This window comes from Alligator sinensis, unplaced genomic scaffold, assembly GCF_000455745.1.
Source record: "Alligator sinensis unplaced genomic scaffold, ASM45574v1 scaffold1253_1, whole genome shotgun sequence".
NCBI lineage: Eukaryota > Metazoa > Chordata > Crocodylia > Alligatoridae > Alligator > Alligator sinensis.
In genome coordinates, this window is record NW_005842944.1 from 1 (window position 1) to 11,696 (window position 11,696).

An 11,696-nucleotide genomic window follows, 5' to 3' on the forward strand; every position below is an offset into this window, starting at 1 on the left:
GAAACTAAACAAAACTCAAAATGAAACAGTGCCCCACTGAAACAGCAAAATGGAAGTTGAAATGAAACAGTACTGTTTCACGCAGCCCTAGTGATTTGTCTGGCAGGAATCAGTATCTCGCATGGCTTGTGTGATATGGACATCCATTAGATTGCAGGCTGTAACAGTAACATAGTCAAGGAAGTGCCATTGTTGAGAGTGAGGGTGTCTCTAGGTGGTCTTATATTTGTCACTGTCTGAAGTTGATGTTTGTGATGACGAGATGGTGCTCCACACATTTGCTCAGGAGAATGATGCCATTGGAGTTGGCTTTCCCTCCTCCTTCCTTCCCAGCAGTGCCACTACAGAGTTCCAGGTCACAACCACTCTGGCGTTGAAGCCACCAAAGAAAATGGTCTTCTCCTTCTTGCAAATATTACTATGTGGTCAAAGTTCGAGTAGAATTGTTCTTTGATATTATTGTCACCATCAAACATTGGGGCATATGAAGCAATGACAGTGGCATACTGGTTGTTGCTGAGCTTAAGACAGAGGGTCGTAAGATGTTCATTAATGCCCACAAGGAGCTCTGTAAATTGATTGACAATCTGGTTCTTCATGGCAGAGCTAACACTGAGAACATGTTTATCCTGAGCTGATTTCCCTTTCCAGAGGAAGGTATAGCCTCCACCCTCTTTCCTTAGCTGACCCTCATCCAGTCATCTTGTCTCACTCAGAGCTGCAGTATCAGTTGTTTCTCACTAGTTCCCTGGAGATGATGACAGTTCTTTTTTTCTGGTCATTCTTTGTCTTGCTTAACCATCAAGGTGCAAACATTTCAAGTTGCAAAAACCATTGTATTCTTACAATGTTCTCAACTGCAGAGAGTGATCCCAATGGATGTGGTTATCCATCCAGGAGCAGCCAAGACAGCCTAACTTTAGGGCATCTTTTCTAGCCCTTTCCCCATGTGGGGTGAGCAGAGGGGATTCTGAATAGGACTGCTTAGTCATGGTAGCAGCTGCCAAATTGCACCCTTGTCTCAACCCAGATGCAAGATGATCATCATGCTACCACCACCTGCATGCAGATTTATGGCTGGGGACTGCTGGATTCACTATTCCCATCTCTGTCACCACAGGTCCATTGCTGGAGGACTTTTGGAGGTTGGTACAGGAGAGTGTGTTGTTTCCTATGGTAAAAGCCTGCATGCAACTTGGTTTAACATGAGGAACTTGGTGCATGGAAACTGCAACCACATGATCTTGCCAAGGTGGAGATCTGAGTCCAGTAAAAGACAGGAAGCCCCCACCTTGCTGCAGCCTTCCAGAATTTGATCCACCATTGAGGACTTGGGGTTGGTTCATGGTTTGTCTAGAAACTCCCCTGAGGCCTGTTCACCATAGGTGACCCAGCCAGGAGCATGAAAGTCCGGGCAACATAGCTCTGAAGATCATTGTAACACACAAGCCTCTCCAGCACTACAAGGTCTCGGTCCACAGAGAGGGTTTTGTGAAGTACAAGGTACAGGGTGTATATAATATAAAAAAGGTTGTTTTTATCAATGTATAAAAAGAAAACCTTGGAACTTTGTATTGGCCTAGGAGATGTGATATGCAGGTTGTGTTAATATTTTGCCACAAACATCCAGGGCTAACACCTTGTAACCCACTGGCAATGTGAGTTGACAATAGTGTAACTAATGGTGGGTGACTGAGTCATGAATCCTGAGTGCTGAATTAAATGAAAAACTGACAAAAGGAGTCAGAGCATTAAGTGTGGAGTAGGAGCAGAAGACAAGGGAAAGGAGACAGAGCAACAAGTGGAAATGGGTCAGAAGTTGAGGCCAGCTTCAGGGCAGGCACTGCCCAAATTCAGTGTTGCCATGGTCCAGTGGTGATAAGATTCAGCTTCTGGGACATGGCAAAAGCTGTAGGGAGCGTTAAACCCCTGACTGCTAGTGTTGCTGCAACAACACTTCCCTCTAGGGCCTGAAGTGCAAATCTTATCAGTTACACCTCTTTGTGTTAGTGAGTAGGTGCTTTGTAGTTAAGCCAGTGCCATAGCAAGGTGGGGGACGAGCAGGGCAACCGCCCCAGGCACCAAAGTGAAGGGGCACCAACAGGTGCTGCCCAACTGAGGCAGGATGTGGGACAGAGCTGTAAGCAGGGTGTGTGGGGACAGGGGAAGGGCAGTTCCTGCCGCTGCATGCACTCCCAGGCAGGCATGGGGGGGCATGTGCTCCCCGGATCTGTGTGCGGGGTAAGGACAGGCTGCTTCTGTAGGCTTTGCCCCAGGTGCCAAACTTCATTGCTATGGCACTGAGTTAAGCCACTCCTTTGCCTTGCCATGACTTCATCACAGAAATGAGCCTATGGCCATTCCTTTTAGGACATCAAGGTCTTCAGGGTAAACATACACATACACTGACTGCAACAGCAGCAGCAGTGTACTACAGCAGAGCAAGTGCACAGAAAGCTATGCTGACCACACAGAGGATGACATGCTGACCTTTTAAAATGTTTCAAAGGACATGTCTGTCCACAGCCTCACTTTCAAAGACCTGCTGATTCCAACTGACAACTTCAAAAAATGTTCTGTATGGAAACAGTTTTGCATACATAGTCCCTATATTCCTCTCTGTGACAGGACAGCAAGTTTGCCCCATCAAAAAGCTCCAAGGAAGGGAAGGGAAAAATGGAACTTACCTTAGCAATGAGCATGGCAGAAGAAAGAGGACAGGGCAGGCCTAGAGCAGAGCAGGAAGGAGAGAGAGACCCAGATCAGGGAGGGAGAGTCCCGGATTAAAACAAAAACAAAGAGCTGTGGAGGCAGGGAGAGCAGCAAGAAAGGAGCTGTGGGGGACGCAGCAGAGAGCTGAGAAGAATTAGTGGGGAACTGGACATGTAGTCGGCTCCAGGAAAGAGAAGAAAAACACCCGGAAGAAGATCCATGGGGACACGGGAGGGCAATGGCATACAGCCAAGAGAGGGGACTGGAAAAAGGGTCCTGAAAAGAGACTTACCTACAAAGCCAGAGAGATGAGGCAACAGAAACAGCTTTGTCAGTGAGTCTGATTTCAGTGGACATCAGGTCCATTTGAGGGAATCTAGAAAAAGAAAGACAAAAACGATTGAGAAGGTGAGCCAGGAGAAGCGACCTCTCATATACAGATACTGGTAGATAAGGACAGGGGTGAACAGATCAGTGGTTTGCTTGGGACCTGTGCGGGGAAGAACAGAGCAAGTGACCAGGAGTGAGAGTGTTTCTAGGGAGAAACGGAACAAAGTGTTTCAAGAGTGCTAATTTGTAATTCCCTAGGAGAGATATAATATGAAGTTGTAACATCAGGTGTGGTAAGGGCAGGGTATGGGGATGGTAGAGCCCTGTGAAGAGGAGTCAGTCTTCTGAACCACGTACAATACGAACCTCATCACTCAGGACTGTATGTATTTATCTGTGCGGGCCGGGAGCGCCCCGAGCCCTTTTTCGCGCTGCACGCAGGCTGTGGCCAGCAGCCCGGGCACGCGGGGGCGGAGAAGGAAGGCCTTCGCTCTGGAATTAGGCACGGACGCGTATCGGTAGTTTAAAAGATTGTTTACTTACACCGAGATGGCAATGGTGTAGGCTGGAAAGCTTGATTAAGTTGCGGTTACAGAGAGAGAAAAGAAAACAAAAACTCGAACCTGCAGAACACGAGGGTACGTCGCATAGGGTTCCGGCGACGGGAAGATGAAAATACGAGGGTACGTCGCAAAGGGTTTCGGCGACGGGAAAGTAAACCTGCAGGACTCGAACCTGGGTAGAAGAGCTCTGAGGCCTCACACAAAGTTTGTCAGGCTCCGTGGGTTCTTCCATTCACTCATCCACACGAAGTTTGCTAGGCTCCGTGGGTTCGGTTCGTAGCGCGCGGGAGGGGTACGTCTAGGAATTCTATCGGCGATGGGGAGAGGCTAGAGATTGATCAGATCTCTGTTGCCTGCTTCAAATGCACTGGGTCCGTGAGGATCCGCAGCACTTAGAGATCTTCACACAGCGTGAAGTCTCCTCCTCCCTTGTTCGTGGAGTCCTCCAACTTGGGCGGAAACCACTCAAGCCTCTTATACGGCTAGCAAGCCAATCACTAGCCGCCACGTGTGAATAATTTAGAACTGCCCAATAATGGGACTCGAATTAGCATACCAAAGGCGGAAACTCTTTGCAACGAGCATCCCCTCTCTGCAGCAAAGAAATGCACCCTGCAAAACAAGCTCCAAATTGGCGGGAAATTCTCCCTTGCACCGGGGTTCTCCTCTGCAGCAGAAAACTCCACTGTGCAAGGAAGCTGCAATTTAGCGGGGACAATTTAGCAGTGCTGAAGCGCACACAAATAAAAATCACACCTTTTGGGTTGTGACATTATCTTCGTACTTTTTTTTCATCGAAGTCATGGCAGGTGAGAAATAAAGGAGATTAACCAGTCCAAAAAAGGGAGAGTGTAATTTTATTTTGTGGGCCTGCCTAATCTCTCACGCTTTCCCTGCGTGTCATTATATCATAGCTAAAGACAACAGAATGTCTGAGGCTTAGAAGTTCATCAGCTTCTATTGTTCCTCTCTGAATGCAACGTCTTATAATCCTTTGTTAAAGACATCATTATTTATCATAAAAATAAGTATGATGTCAAGTAGTCTGTAGCTTCCTGTGAGGGATACTTTGTGGAAAAATGTTAACTTGATTTGGTGAAGTGTTTCGTATACATTTTTCCAGTAATTAAAAAAGGAAGAAAAATACTGAACATCTACAACAATTATTTTTTTAGCAGAATATACAGGATTTAAAACTCTCCAAGGAGACATTAAAGATTTCTTAAAAAATTATAGACTTCCATTTTGATTAATGATTACACAGTGAAGCCAGGCCATGCCCCGGGGGTGGGGCCACCCCTAGCAGCTGCAGCTCAGTGACAGGGATGCTGAGCCCTGTCAGCACTGCAGCCTCACCTGGCCCAGTGTGCGCATCCAGTGGCTGGACTGGGGGGAAGAGTCCCCCTCTGGGGCTGAGCAGCCTGGCACAGAACCCCCCTCCCCACCCCACAGCAGCAGAGGGAGGGGGAGGAGGAGGAGGAGGAGGAGAAGTCCCCCTCCAGTGCTGCACAGAGCCCCCGCCCTTCCTGGAGGGAGGGGAAGGAGGGGGGGGGGGGAAAAAAAGAGTCCTCCGCAGCACAGAACAGAGCATTGGCATAGCCTCGTTAAGATGGCAGTGGCAGGGAAAAGGGTTAATTCCTCCCTCCATCCCTTCTCCCCTGAAGCTCAAGTCTGCCAGCCTCAGGGGCTACCACAGCCCCCTCCTCTCTGCTCCCCGACAAACAGGCAGACCCTGGCTGCAGTGCGGGAAGAGGGGAAGGAGGGAAAAATTAACCCCTTCCCTGCCCACTTTGCCTTAACAGGGCCACGCTGGCTGGTGTCTCGCCATGTCCCATCCCTGCTCTGGAGCAGAGAGCAGAGCCCCACCCAGACAGCATGCTGGGATGCTGGAAGAGTCTGGTTTAACATAAACCAGGAAGGGGTCTGGGACAGATTTGCATAAACCTGTTTGATCTCAATCAGTTAAGTCTGATACTACATTCAATCAGGTTTACCTTAAACCAGTTTGGGCCATTTTGAAAGCAGTTTATATGCACTGAACTTCTGTTCTGTTACAGATTTAAACCAGTTTCTGATCACTTAAGCAGGTTTATGTGTAATGTCTGTCCCTAGCCACAGACTGCAGGATTTCCCAAATTGTGGTACGCATACCCCTGAAGGTACACAAGACATTTCTGGGGGGTACACAGGAGAAATTCTGTAAAGGCAGATTTAATTTTCATTATAATAATAATAATAATAGGTATTTGAAGGGCTAAAATATAAAACATATGCTGTTAGCGGTACACAGGCAGCTGGTAAATTTGGAAGGGAGTACGCAATAAGAAAAAGTTTGGGAACCTCTGTCTTAGGTGGGTGCCCCCTCCACCTCTCCTGTTAAAGCTAGCCCAGTGTACAGTAAAGATGGCAGGGGTCATGGGGAGAACAAAATAAAGTGAGAGGATGCATTACTCCACAGCTCAGTAATACAGGCTCTCCCCTGGAACTAGGGAAACCAGAGTTTTGGTGCCTGCTTCCACCAGGGCTGTTTATCGTCATTGGTTTAAAACAGAAATACCAACGCACAAGGCCTGATCTAGACAATCCTGGTCTCAGAGTAATTATTCCAGGCTCTTTTTAGACTCCAAAAAACTGCTTCATTGGTTACTGTTAGTCTGTGCTTTACAGGTTTTCTTGCAGACATAAATGCAAGAAAAATGAAAGGTAAGATTCTGTTTGTGGCAATTCAGTCATCCCAGGCCTGATTATCATTTGTCACACGTAGTACTGTACCTCAGACATGACTTTGAAAAACATAAACTATAAAGTAAATGGATGTTTTTGAACAGGAAAACTGAAGAAATGTTACTGTGTTGATACAGGACTCAAGAGTTTGTGCAGATATTGATTGCCAAGAGCATTTCCAGCTGCTTGCAATAGCCAAGGAAAAACATTTCTAAAATTATGGGCATGAGCAATCATCTTTTATTGACAGAGAAACATGCATAAAAATTATTGCTACATGAGGCCCACTAGTCATACAAATAGTTTAACAAGACTTCTCAAAAGAATAGGCCAATTTTCAGCATATTAATTATATTTGCTTTTGTTAAACTAAGGGCAAACATCTCTTACTTTGAAACATAAGCTGCCTTATAAAGCAAGTAGTCAGGAAAATAGAAATTTCTGCCCCTTCTCCCTGCCACTGGTACAGCAGTGCATCAATGAATTGTAAACAGAGATTCATGCACCATAAAGCCACTATGGTAGAATATAAAGCCACTATATAGAACATAACTTTTACAAAACGTTGATCCTTAATTTTAAAAATTTCTAAAATGGCAGAATCCATCACAAACATTGTTAAGTTGTTCTACTTGTGCTCACTGTTAATGTGTTGCAGAGCAGCTGCATGCTAGGCTCTGCAACACATTGATGCTGGCCCAGGAGCCTTGCACAATGCCATGTGTCTGCCACGTGCTGGCTGCACTGTGTCCTCTGCCCACCCAGCAGCAGCAGGCATGTGGCATGCCGTGCAGCTCCAGAGTCAGCTGTAGCGCACTGCAGAGCACAGCAGCAGCCCGCTGCTCCCCAGGGGTTTTCTCCCCTCAAACCAGCTCACTCTACCCCACAGCAGAGCCGGCCAAAGGCAACCTGGGACTTTCCAGGGATGCAGGGGGGCTCCTGCCACTAGGTGCACCCCTGGGCAGGCATGGGGGGCACATGCCCCTGATCTGTGCATGGCGCAGAGGTGGGATGTGCACTGGGCTCTGCATCATGAGGCGCTGCCTCTGGATCTGCAAAGGATGCCATATGCCTGCCACCGCCTGGTGGGCAGAAGCACTTGGTCAGCGTGTAGTACACATATGGCATCCCATTCAGGTCCAGAAGCACCTGGGCGTGGGGGTGCTTCTGCCACTGTACACATCCCAGGGCAGGCATGCAGGGCATGTGCCCTCCCGGATCTGTGTGGGACAGAGGCAGGCTGCCCGCTGCACGCTGGGGTCTGCACCGTGCTGCTGCTGCCTCCTGACATGTGTGGGACACCATCTGCCTATCGTGCGCTGGCTGAGTGCCTCTGCCTGCCTGGCAGTGACAGGCAGATGGCATCCCATGCAGCTCCAGAGGCAGCAGGGTGTCGGGGGGCTCCTGCCACTTTACGTACCCCAGGACAGACATGGGGAGCACATGCCTCCCAGATCTGTGTGCAGGGCGGAGGCAGGTTGCACACTGCAGTGCTGGGCTCTGCACCACGGGGAGGTGCCTCCAGACCTGCACAAGATGCCATTTACCTGCCATCGCTGGGCAGGCAGAGGCACTCAGCCAGCACTCAATAGGCAGATGGTGTCCCGCGTAGGTTCGGAGGCAGCATGGTGCAGAGCCCAGCAGGTGGTCTGTCCCAGCCCCACACACAGATCCAGGGGGTACGTGCCCCCCATGCCTGCCCCAGGATGCATACAGCAGCAAGAGCCCCCTCGCCCCCCACTGCCTCTGGACATATACGGGATGCCATCTGCCTATCACATGCTGGCTGAGTGCCTCTGCCCACCCGGCAGTGGCAGGCAGGTGGCATCCCACACAAGTCCAGAGGCAGAGCCCTGCAGTGCACAGCCCAGAGTGAAGTGGCCAGCCCAGCTCCACCCCATGCATAGATCAGGGGGCATGTGCCCCTCCCATGCCTCCCCTGGGGTATGCACAATGGTTGGGAGCCATGTTTCCTCCAGTGCCCCTGGATGAGCTGTGGCTCTGTCCCACAATCTGTCCCATTCACCTCTGCCCCTGCCTCTGCCCCACTTCCTTCCTCACTGTGGTGTCCTTGATCTGCCTCTCTCCCCCTGCCCCTCCTCCTCCACAGACTTAGCTGCTGGGCACTCTGTGTGTGTGTGTGTGTGTGTGTGTGTGTGTGTGTGTGTGTGTGTCAGGCACTCTCAAGCCACAGCCTCCAAGCCCTGCTGCTGCCCCCCACTCCTGACCCACAGTACATTGCATCCTGCTAGGTTGTGTAGGAACCCTCCCACCCCAGGCTCCAAACCCCACACACACCCCCACAGCCTGCCCATACTTTCACAAATTCCACACACAAACACAGACTCCACCCCCACTCCAACCATACAAAGTGCCTGCATAATTTTGAGTTTTTCTGCACATAATTTTGAGTTTTTACCTGTGCAATTAAAATTGCAATTGCAACTAATTTTTTTAAGTGTGCAACTAATCATGATCAATTTTTTAAATTTTAACTGTTTTATGTGGCTACTGTAGCTGATAAAACAATGTTTTATGATTACTAAAGGTTCTGATGTTTTAATACATAGTCTGTTAACTATGTACATGAAAAATGTACTGGTGGTATTTAAGGCTGTATCATTTTAAATTGGTAGTACAAAATCTGCCAGAGTTTGGGAACCACTGCTCTAGGTCATGTAAACTGTGATCTAATCATCCCTTAACTTTCTATTTGATAAGTTAAATAGATTGAGCTCCACCATAAGCATTCCAGTATAGGATCATTTAATCATTCTCTTGGCTTATCTTTGAACACACTATTTTTTTTGAAACAAGGTCACCAAGACTGGGCACAATATTCCAGCAGCTGTCAGAATAATGCCAAGAACAGAGGTATACAACCTATCCATTTCCACTCAATATCTTCCTGTACCCAAGAATCACATTAGTCTTTTTGGCTATGGCATTCCTCAGGTTCTGGTGACTATTCACTATTACCCCCAACTTTTTTTCAGTTACTGTTTTCCAGGATAGCCCCCTACCCTGTAAGTACAGTCTGTATTCTTTGTTCCTAGACATGTGATGTTATATTTGACTGTTACTGAAATGCATAGTATTTGTTTAAGTCAAGCTTACCAAGGTTTCGTGCTTTCTTCCAGATTGTTAATAAAATTGTTAAAGAGCATAGACAAAGATATAATGACTGTAAAACACTTGTTTAAGCATACCTACTATATGGTAATTCTCTATTTACAGTTATAATTTGAGCCCTACCAGACAATTTTTAATATATGTTTCCATAAACTACCATGTTGATTGGCATTAATTAAACTGTCTCCTTTAATTCTCTATTAACTGGGTTTGCAAGTGGGTTGCTTAGCCTGCTGGCTCCTGCCAGCTGGCTTTACTCCCTGAAGAGCTTCTCAGCCAGTCCTCTGAATAAAAACCAGAGTCTTTGCACAACAACCAAACAAATAAACCAACAAATAAAACCCCCACAGCCCTAAAACCTGCCAACACATCTCCACCAGTCCCACAGTAACCTTACCCCACAATAGAACCATCACCATTCCTGGATCTTACACCTGCACCTCCAGAAATGTAACATATCTCCTCAAGGGCACCAAATGCCCTGATGGAAAATATGTAGGAGAAACCAAACAACAACTGTGTACCAGAATGAATGCATACCAAAAATCCAGCAAAGACAAAAGTATCCAGTTACCTGTGGGTGCCCACTTCTCACAAGACAGTCACTCCCTCTGAGCTCTAGGTTCTAATCCTCAAAGGGAATTTAGAAATCACCTTTCATAGATGAGCCTACAAACTTCACTTCAGTAATCTACGGGGTACAAAAAACATGGACTAAACACGGACATTGAATTAATGACACATTACAACTTGCTTGCCATCTGATAACTCCAGGTAACCTGCCTGCAGCTGACCACTTACATTCCTTCACACATTTCCCTCCCTCCCCCCCCCCCCCGCTCCCCATCTCTACTATTGTCTTCCAAACTTCCACTCATTTGCATTTTCACAGACCTGCATGTCATTAATTAGCTTCTTTTCTAACTTGAAGAGCACATAATGTCAAGGTCCTACTTACGTAGCCCCCAAGAGTCTTTGCTCCTCAAGCCCCGCCCTCAGTCTCTGGGTATAAGCTTTTTTGGCCTCAGTCAGTCTCTGACCGGCCTATTGTTTTCTCTTTCTATAGAGATATATATATATATTTTTGTTTATATCACCATAGGACCTCAGCCTGCCAGCTGGTGTCAAAATGACGAGTCCCAACCAGAGGTCCACATACCCACGTCCTCGGCTGCCACAATTTGGTGTTTATGGGAGTAGAATTATGTACCTGGGCGTATAGTTCCAGTCAGTTGTAGTCCACCATCCCCTACACCCTTGCCCGTTCCACTAGGTATTGAATCGTCTTCTCGTCGCTGGTCCAGCCTGCGGGTTCTCACCCGGGGCCTCTGTGTTTATATTACAAAAAGAAAACAACAAACACTCCTGTCCTGGATTATTGTTCACCCAGCTTTTAACCAACAAAAGAAAAAAATACTCTGTGAGATCAGTTTCTCCTTCACCTTGTTCCAGTCTTTATGGTACCTCTTCATAGCCTCCTATTAGGGTCATTATGGTACCTTCACCCCACCGGGTCTACCCTTGGTAATTTATACTTGACCCCCTTTTAGGGTCTTTACGGTACCTTGTCTCTGGAGTGCCCTTCTATTAGGGTCTTTATGTTATTTTCTCCAGCCCTGCTCTTCAGGCTGCCAGTGAGATCACAGTAAGTTTCTGGTGCTGCTACTTCACCAATTCTTTTATCTAGGCCTCCTTTGAGGAGCTCCCTCTCTGCAGGAGCCTCCTGCCGGTTTTCCAGACTAATCTCAGGCTTTCCTACAGCTTTGCTCAGCCTGGCTCCTCTCCTTCTGGTCCTGCACTCTCCCTTCCTACCTGCTCCGGGCTCCTCTTCATACTGGGGTTTGAATTTCCAGCCCCTCCCCTCCAGAAACACCTGGGGAAGGAGGATTTCTGCCAGGCTCTTTGGGGCTTTGGGGCTGGGGCCACTGATTCTATCTTTGGCTGGTGCTCCTTTGTCCCCCCTGTGGCTCTCTCTCTTCCTCACACATAACACCAGGAGAGTCTCCCTATGCCTGAAGAAGGGAGCTTGTGTCCGAAAGCTTGCAGCGAACATTTTTTCCAACTATTTATTTGGTCTAGTAAAACATATCACATCTACCCAAATAACCTTACCTGCCAAGCTTCTAGTAGGACATTCTTTCATTATGTAAATGTTTCATAGTAGCTAGGGTCAGGAGGGACCTGAACAGATCATCTAGCCTGACCCCCTGCCACAGGCAGGGATGAATGCTGGGT